The sequence below is a fragment of the Plectropomus leopardus genome, chromosome 1 (assembly GCF_026936395.1).
Source record: "Plectropomus leopardus strain MGB_pleo_1.0 chromosome 1, ASM2693639v1, whole genome shotgun sequence".
Classification (NCBI taxonomy): Eukaryota; Metazoa; Chordata; class Actinopteri; order Perciformes; family Serranidae; genus Plectropomus; species Plectropomus leopardus.
The window spans coordinates 747,301-755,000 of record NC_142176.1 but is presented as its reverse complement, the minus strand read 5'-3'; the positions used below and the strand labels follow the sequence as shown (position 1 = coordinate 755,000).

Sequence of the window (7,700 nt, the reverse complement as noted above, 5' to 3'; positions counted from 1 at the left end):
AAGTATGCATTAAAAATGTTAAAGAATATTTATATATATATATATATATATATATATATATATATATATATATATATATATATATATATATATATATATATATATGCACTTTTTTAGGTCATTTCACATTGCACAAACAGTTGTTTGTTGTAAACTGGCTGATTGTTCCTTGTTGCTTGTGTGTGAATGTAAATGCTGCTTGTTTGAACTTCTGCTGTGTCATGCTGATGATTCTTCCAAAAACATGGGAAGAAGGCAATGAGAGACTTAACAGGAAATTACAAAAAAAAAATTTTACAAGAAAATTACCTACAATTAGCAAGAAAGGGAAGGTTAAAAAGGGTTATTATTATTATTATTTTATTTTATTTTTTAAATTTTTTTAACCTTTATTTAACTATGAATAGTCACACTAAGAGTCAAAATCTCTTTTGAGGGATTTCTGGCTGAGACAGCAGCACGACAATGACCTGAAAAAAATTTTGAATGTATATTTCTATAATCATGAATATAGTTTCGGGACATTTTACCATATTATTATTATATATATTTTTGGAATCACTGTATCGTATTTTAACACTAATTCTCAGGTTGTTTTCTTATTACTGATTTCTTACAGTTACAATCTTAACTGACAGTGATGACGAAGTTCCCTGAAACAAAGAGACATTTAAACCAAAACCTGAACCACACACACACACACACACACACACTGTACATTCAGAGTGTATCACGTCTGATTTTCCATCAGTCCAGTGTGACGACTGATGGAAGTCCTGAGTCATGTGTCGTGTGTGTGTGTGTGTGTGCGTGTGTGTGTGCGTGTGTGCGTGTGTGTGTGTTGGTATTTGCAGCGTCTCTGTGATTGACAGGATCTTTGGAGGTGAACATCCTACAGTTGAAGCGTTCAGAGTCGTGTTTCGAGCGTGACGTTGTGGAGCGTTCACACCTCTCAGGCTGTAATCAGATCTGACTTGCAGCTGAAAACAGAAACATAAAAAAAACAAAAGGCAGCGCACCGTCACGATGAGTGTGAACCTGCAGCTGGTCTGAGGCCAGGTATGTTCCTGCTGCAGCGTTAAAACAACACACACACACACACACACACACACACACACACAGAGCGGGGTGTAAATGTGTCCATCAACAGAACCGGTGCTGATAAAACACAAACCAGTTCAGACCTGCAGACTCTCTCAGGTGAGTCAGCCTGCAGGTGTGTCGCTTTTACGAGCTGACGATAAACATTTTAACACTTATAAATCATTAACGCTCATTTACAGACATTAGTGTCATTATTATTATAAACATCTGCAGGTATGAGAGGTGGCCACGCCCACACAACACCTGAGGTCACAACACCCGAGGTCACACAGAGACACAGTGCGCCCACCACGGCCTGATCCAGCCGCACACTGGGCCCAGACTGGTCCCAGTGCTGCAGGAGGGCGGCAGTTAGCGGGTTTCAGCAGGCAGGTTGACGTCATGGCGGCGGCTCTGCGGCGCGTCAGTCTGTCAGAGAGCAGAGAGTCTTTTATTTATTCACTGCTGATGAGACGATTGTGTCCACGGTCTTTTTACGCTCAGCGTCTTTTTTCAGGTGTCTCTGGTGAGGACGGAGCGTGTGCAGCCTCTGAGAGGAAAACGCTCATCGGTAACATTTTCCTGTTACGCCTGGGTCGAGATTTTCCGTTCTGTTATGGGAGCTGAATTTTATTTTACAGAAGGAAAATTATGGCGGTCAGACCACAAACGTCTCTGCGTGGACACCGGGAGTCGTGTGAGCGCTAATAATCTTGGTAAATTTGTCACCTGTCAGTTACTTACTGACAACACTGCAGAACTGAACCGTGGTCCAGACGTCAGTCAAGAGCGTCTGATTAAACACAACCTGCGGCCTCGCCACGGCTCGCAGAGTCAGACTGAACCACGGAGACGCCGCTCAGGGGTGATGATGGGAAACCGTTACGCAACGTTCGTACCGCTCGTTCTCACGCTCGTTCTCACGCTGCAAACTTAAAGAGCTCCAACATGAAGCTGCCAGTGAACCTGAGGAGGCCGTTCAGCTCCTTTAACAACGGACACAGAGGAGGCGTGTGTGTGTGTGTGTGTGTGAGTGTGTGTGTTTGATTCGTGTTGTTGAGTTACATCATGTGAAGATACCACGACTGGTGGAGAGCTGGTTACAAGCAGCATCACGTCTGATCCTCTTTTAAAGTTTTATTTTCACACACACACACACACACACTGTTAGCAGTTGGTGTGTGTTTGTTTAAACCTGCGTGCAGCAGAGGAGGGCGGGGCTTCGACAGAACACGTTGAAATTTACAACATGTTTGCATCCCAACTCATCAAATCTCACCACGTGGTCGGCAGCCATTCACGTCTACGCGAGGCACTCCGTGTTTCCTCCTGAGTCAGTTTTGGACGTTCAGGGACGGCGTGTAAATTTACGGCTGTGACGTGCATCGTGGCACACACACTTCCGTTGTTTTTTACAGCAAATGTTCAGTTTCTTCCTGTTCGATAAATAAAGACTTTACAAAATAAATTCAGAGTTCTGTTTCTTAGGCCATCGGTAAGTTTTTCTTCCTCTTTTTTCTGTGACTAATTATGTCAAATTGTAGATATTTGATTTTGGATATGACGGCATATGCATATATGTTTCATTAGTAACATTATCGCGGTATCGTTTTAAATGAATAACAAAGCTGGTTCACTATAATTCAATGACTTTTGGAGAGGGCTTGAGATTAAATCAGTTTTCACTTCTCCTTTTCCAACGTGTAAATCGAGTCATCGCATGTTCGATCATTTCTTTTCTTTTATGTAAATATGACTTTTTTTATTTGTCTGCTTGTCTGACCTGCACGCCTGAACGTCTTCACCAACATCTTTGTAAAACACGCTCACATCGCCGATAAAACACCTCCAACACGCTCCATCGTAAGAGATCACGATCAAGAGTTTGATTCCCGTGAGGATGGGCGTTATTGTTGTCCGCACCTTAAAGCTACTTCCCACTCGAGGAGAATCGGGCTGATTTTGGGCCTGATTCGCTCCTTACGACCATCAGGGGGGCGTTCCCCAATTCAGGCTGGTTGGAACCGATTATCTGCCCAAATATGGTTACGTGTGAGGGCTTATCTGAATGATCTTATCGTCACCGATTGTGTCGGAGCCTCTCCGATCTCCATTGTCGGCTCCGACGGGATACTGAGCGGAAACCCGCAACAGCCAATTAGAGCGCGAGGAGAGCGGGGAGCGTCACCAAACGGATACAGCGTACATGAACAGCTCAAAAACATGGCGGGCAACAACCGGACTTGTGTCTCCAACTCACACTGCAGAATGTCTAATACGCGCCTGCTCCGTCTCCGCGGCCACGACTCCATCCACAACCATTTTTCTGTGTTTTGGTTTTCGGCTGCAGAACAAGACGTCTGTGGAGGCGCCGCTGTGAATTGTTAACTACAAACGGAGAGCGTGCGGTCTCATGGTCACGAATCGTCTAGTGTGTTCGTTCTGACGATCATAACATTAAAAATCATTTGAATGTGTCGTTATGTCTGCGGTCTCCCACGTTTAAACCATCAGCCTTCACCGTGTGACTCTTTCACCGAAACCCAAACATCCGTAACTTTGTTGTCTAATCTGAACCGTCGTGACGGTTGGCGTCGGTTGCCATGTGCTTTTGTGTAAACATAACGACGTGCTGTTTCTTCCCACCATGTGTATTTGTTGACATCATGGTTATGGCGTCCTGGAGTGAAAAAAGGCTGATGCAGAGCGAAACCTTAAACGTCACGAGTTGATGCAGAAGGTCGCTGACAGAGGCACCATGTTGTTCCAGGTCCTTTAAATATGTTGTTACAAGCAGTGTTTCTAACTGATGCCGTCCGACGCCGTACCGTCCGGCGCCGTACCGTACAGCTGCGAAAGGTGACCTGAAATCGATGGTGGTGTTTGACGAGTCAGGGATGAGAACTGGTGATCCAGAACAACACCCTGACATTTTCTTTGGGAGTGAGCTGATCAGATATAAAGCAGCAGCAGCGGTGGTGGTGGTGGTGGTCACGGTGTCGGTGGTGGTCACGGTGTCGGTGGTGGTCATGACGATGATGTTGGCGCCTCGCTCCACGCGCTGATCGACTCAGCAGGATCTGAACCCTCAGCTCTGGCAGCGCGTGTTAATATGAGTCTCTGTGGGTCGCCGCTCAGAGGTGGTCGTACTGCTGCGCCACCTTCCCCCCACATCCTCAGCCAATCAGAGAGCGGACCAACTGGGTGAAGGGTGGCGGTCGGCCCGCGCGGCTCGCTGCTGCTGCTGTTGCTCAACCGGCTGCTCGGCCAGCTTCCTCCTCTGCTGCTGGAGACCCAGAGCCAGCTCGCCGCTGAGCTCCCCCGACCGTCCCAACACGCCGAGCTGCCTCTGTGTGTGTGTGTGTGTGTGTGTGTGTGTGTGTGCTTGCCGCCTCCACGCTCCCCGGAGGAGGAGTTTCAAAACCTGCTGATGCAACGACCTGCAGAGTTTCTGCAGCTCCATCAGAGCGAACAGACAAACGGAGATAACTGTGATGAATGAAACACGGCTGACAGTGCGTGTGTGTGCGACTGTGTGTGTGTGTGTGTGTGTGTGTGTGTGTGTGTGTGTGTGTGTGTGTGTGTGTGTGTGTGTGTGTGTGACTGTGTGTGTGTGTGTATGTGTGTGTGTGTGACTGTGTGTGTGTGCGTGTGTGTGACTGTGTGTGTGTGTGTGTGTGTGTGTGTGTGACTCTGTGTGTGTGTGTGTGTGTGTGTGTGTGTGTGTGTGTGTGTGTGTGTGTGTGTGTGTGTGTGTGTGTGTGTGTGTGTGTGTGTGTGTGACTGTGTGTGTGTGTGTGTGTGTGTGACTGTGTGTGTGTGCGTGTGTGTGTGTATGTGTGTCTGTGCGTGTGTGTGTGTGTGCGTGTATGTTTGTGAGTGCTGAGTGTCCCTGCGCTGTGATTGGTCGACTCTGTCGCCTGTCACCGTGATGATGAAGGTCGTCGACAAATAAAAACATTAAACTAAGTAAACAAAGCTCTCCAACGCTGCGAAAACTTCACAGGAAAAAATGAGCTGAGAGTTTTTAGGGTCGAACCGTAAAGTTTCAAACTCTCTAATTGAACTCTGCGTCCTCGTTAAAGCTCCTTAACGAGACGCATCATTCACGGTGTTTGTGTCCTCGTCCCGATGATTGATGGGACGTCGACACGTGACTCTAATTTAACCCGACGTCTCTCTGCGCTCCTTCACACAGTTTTAATTTACTTCTTCATGGAACGACTTTAATTCCTCTTGAATTCATGTAATAATTCATGTTTAATTGATCTGTATGTGATCCAGCGGAATAAATCACGGCCTGACGTCATGTGTGTCGGCCTGGTTACTGAGCGCGCTCTGTGGGACTCCTTGTTCATGTATGTGAGCTTCAGGTCGGCAGGAATCTGTGTTTTAATGATTATTATTAGAGAAATGATGCGGTTCTTTATTCAGGGAGGCGAAAAGACGAGAACACAGAGCTGTCGTCCGTCTGCACGCGATAAGAGACAAACTAAGGACAATAAAAGACAAACTAAGGACAATAAGTCTTTTTTTAGATCACATCTGATTGGTGTAATTGGCTGCAAATCAGTGATAAGAGTCCCTGCAGGTCTCCAACCACAGACAGGTGCAGCTCTTCCTCTGGGCGCAGCAGGACCGGAGTCCAGAGAGGACCGGAGTCCAGAGAGGACCGGCGTCTAGAGGGGACCGGAGTCCAGAGGAGACCGGAGTCCAGAGGGGACCGGAGTCTAGAGGGGACCACAGTCCAGAGGGGACCAGAGTCCGGAGAGGACCAGAGTCCAGAGGAGACCAGAGTCCAGAGGGTATGATGATGATGAGGAGGAGGAGGAGGAGCACTAAGCTGTATATCACAGAGCGGCAGAACGTTCATATTCTCATTATGCAGCTTTCACAGGTGACGTCTCGTCTTTGGGGTTTTGCGCTCTAATTTCGCTCCACATTATCTTTGAGGTGAATATCCAGCGTGGCTTTAAACTGTTTAATATCCTAAAAGTGCAGAGTGAGGACGTGTGGACGCTGCTCTTTGACTCGTCCACTCTCGCTCGCTGCACATTACGCGCTCAGGTGTGTCTCTGCGAGGTGACGGCCGAGGTCAGCTGGGCGGCCTCTGTTCCCGTCACTCGCTGATGAATGAAATGTTCCAGTTATAAAAGTGGCTGACTCCAGTTTAATGGTGACAAAGGTCAGACAGTGTGGTATGATGACAACGTGCCGCCGCGCTCCTATCGGCCGCCGCTCTGCCAAGTCTGCAGATAAGATGAAATTCTGCAGATCGGCCTCAGATTGGTCTTATCTCGCAGCCATCAGATCCTGTTTAATTTGTGAGCTGTGGTGGTGAAAGGAGGCAGGGCCGATTGAGCAACGCCGCCCTCTGCCAGACCTGCTGCCAGAAAACATTTCATAACCGAACCGGAGCGCAGCTGATAGCTCCGAGAGGCTCCATCAGTCAGAGGGAAACTCTGCTCTCTGCTCTCTGCTGTCACATGCACACCAATATTACACCGTTATTAACAATGTGTGGAATTTGAGTAGGGCTGTTCGTTTGATTGGATTTAATTTTTTTTAAACATTTATAAAGAAAACAGAGAAATGATTAGACAAAGATGCAGTCAGACAATAAAGAAAACATCAAACACATGATGAGATGGTTTACGTATTCAGAAGGAGTGAGTATCAGGAGCTGACAGATGATCCGAGCTGATTATCTGCGTTTTACTTTAAAGATCACAGACAAAATGAATGAATGAAAAAGTGTGCGTGTTACACTCAGCCAGCAGCAGGGAGGGCAAACAAAGTGTCAGCATGGGAGCAACTTTGATTTTGTAAAACCTCAGGGACATACTTTTATTTTTAAACATTTATTGTTTTTTTGTAAATCTTAATTAAACTTTATACAAAAAGTTGCAGGAAACTTGCTGTAAATAATGTTGAAAGTTTCAGATTTGATGAAACATTTTGTTGGCGTTTAAACAAAGTTTTGTGTTGGAGTTTGTTGTATTTCAAATTCTAAATATTGACAGACAGATTTTAATTTTTTATTGTAAATGCATGTTGAGTACTAATAATCAATATCTGCCCTGAAGAACTGGTATCAGTTGAATGCTCAAAAGCACAAACAGCTTTTTACGTTTAAATTTTCCAAATCAGTCTGTTTTCACAATAGAACATTTACCAGTTGAGACATCTGGGATGCGTTGGGAGTATTTGGGTTTTTGGAGCAGTATTTGGGCACATTCTGAGTCTAAACTGGTTTTTACTGCAGTTTGCGACATTCAGCCTCTCGTCTGTTTTCGGTCAGCTCTGTGTGTTGTCATGGTTACGTCTAACACAAACCAACTCGCCAACATTTTACAGAGCTGAGGCGTAGATGTGCAAAATAAAACCCCACATTTTATGATAAAAAACACTTCTGCTTTTGACTCTTTAGGGTCTGTTTGTCTCATCTTAGTCTCTTTTCTTCTTCCTGTTGTGATAACTGTGTGTGTGTTGATGCATGTGTCCTAAATGTAGTCCAGATTGTGTATTTGAGTGTAATCAGTGAATTTGCAGCTCAGCTCCTACAATAAGTCTAAAATACACTGTGGAAACTAAATAGTTACATTCAGACTGTTCAG

At 45.7% G+C, this 7,700-nt stretch overlaps 1 long non-coding RNA gene across 1 annotated transcript in view; it reads right to left on the bottom strand.

Annotated features, from left to right (window-relative positions):
* The window catches only part of LOC148190322 (uncharacterized), a 5,923-nt gene extending 1,502 nt beyond the window's left edge, over nucleotides 1-4,421 (bottom strand). The window contains exon 1 of the long non-coding RNA XR_015775716.1: nucleotides 2,867-4,421. This is a non-coding gene — a long non-coding RNA (uncharacterized LOC148190322). The remainder of the gene's footprint in view (nucleotides 1-2,866) is intronic.
* Nucleotides 4,422-7,700: the final 3,279 nt, after the last annotated feature.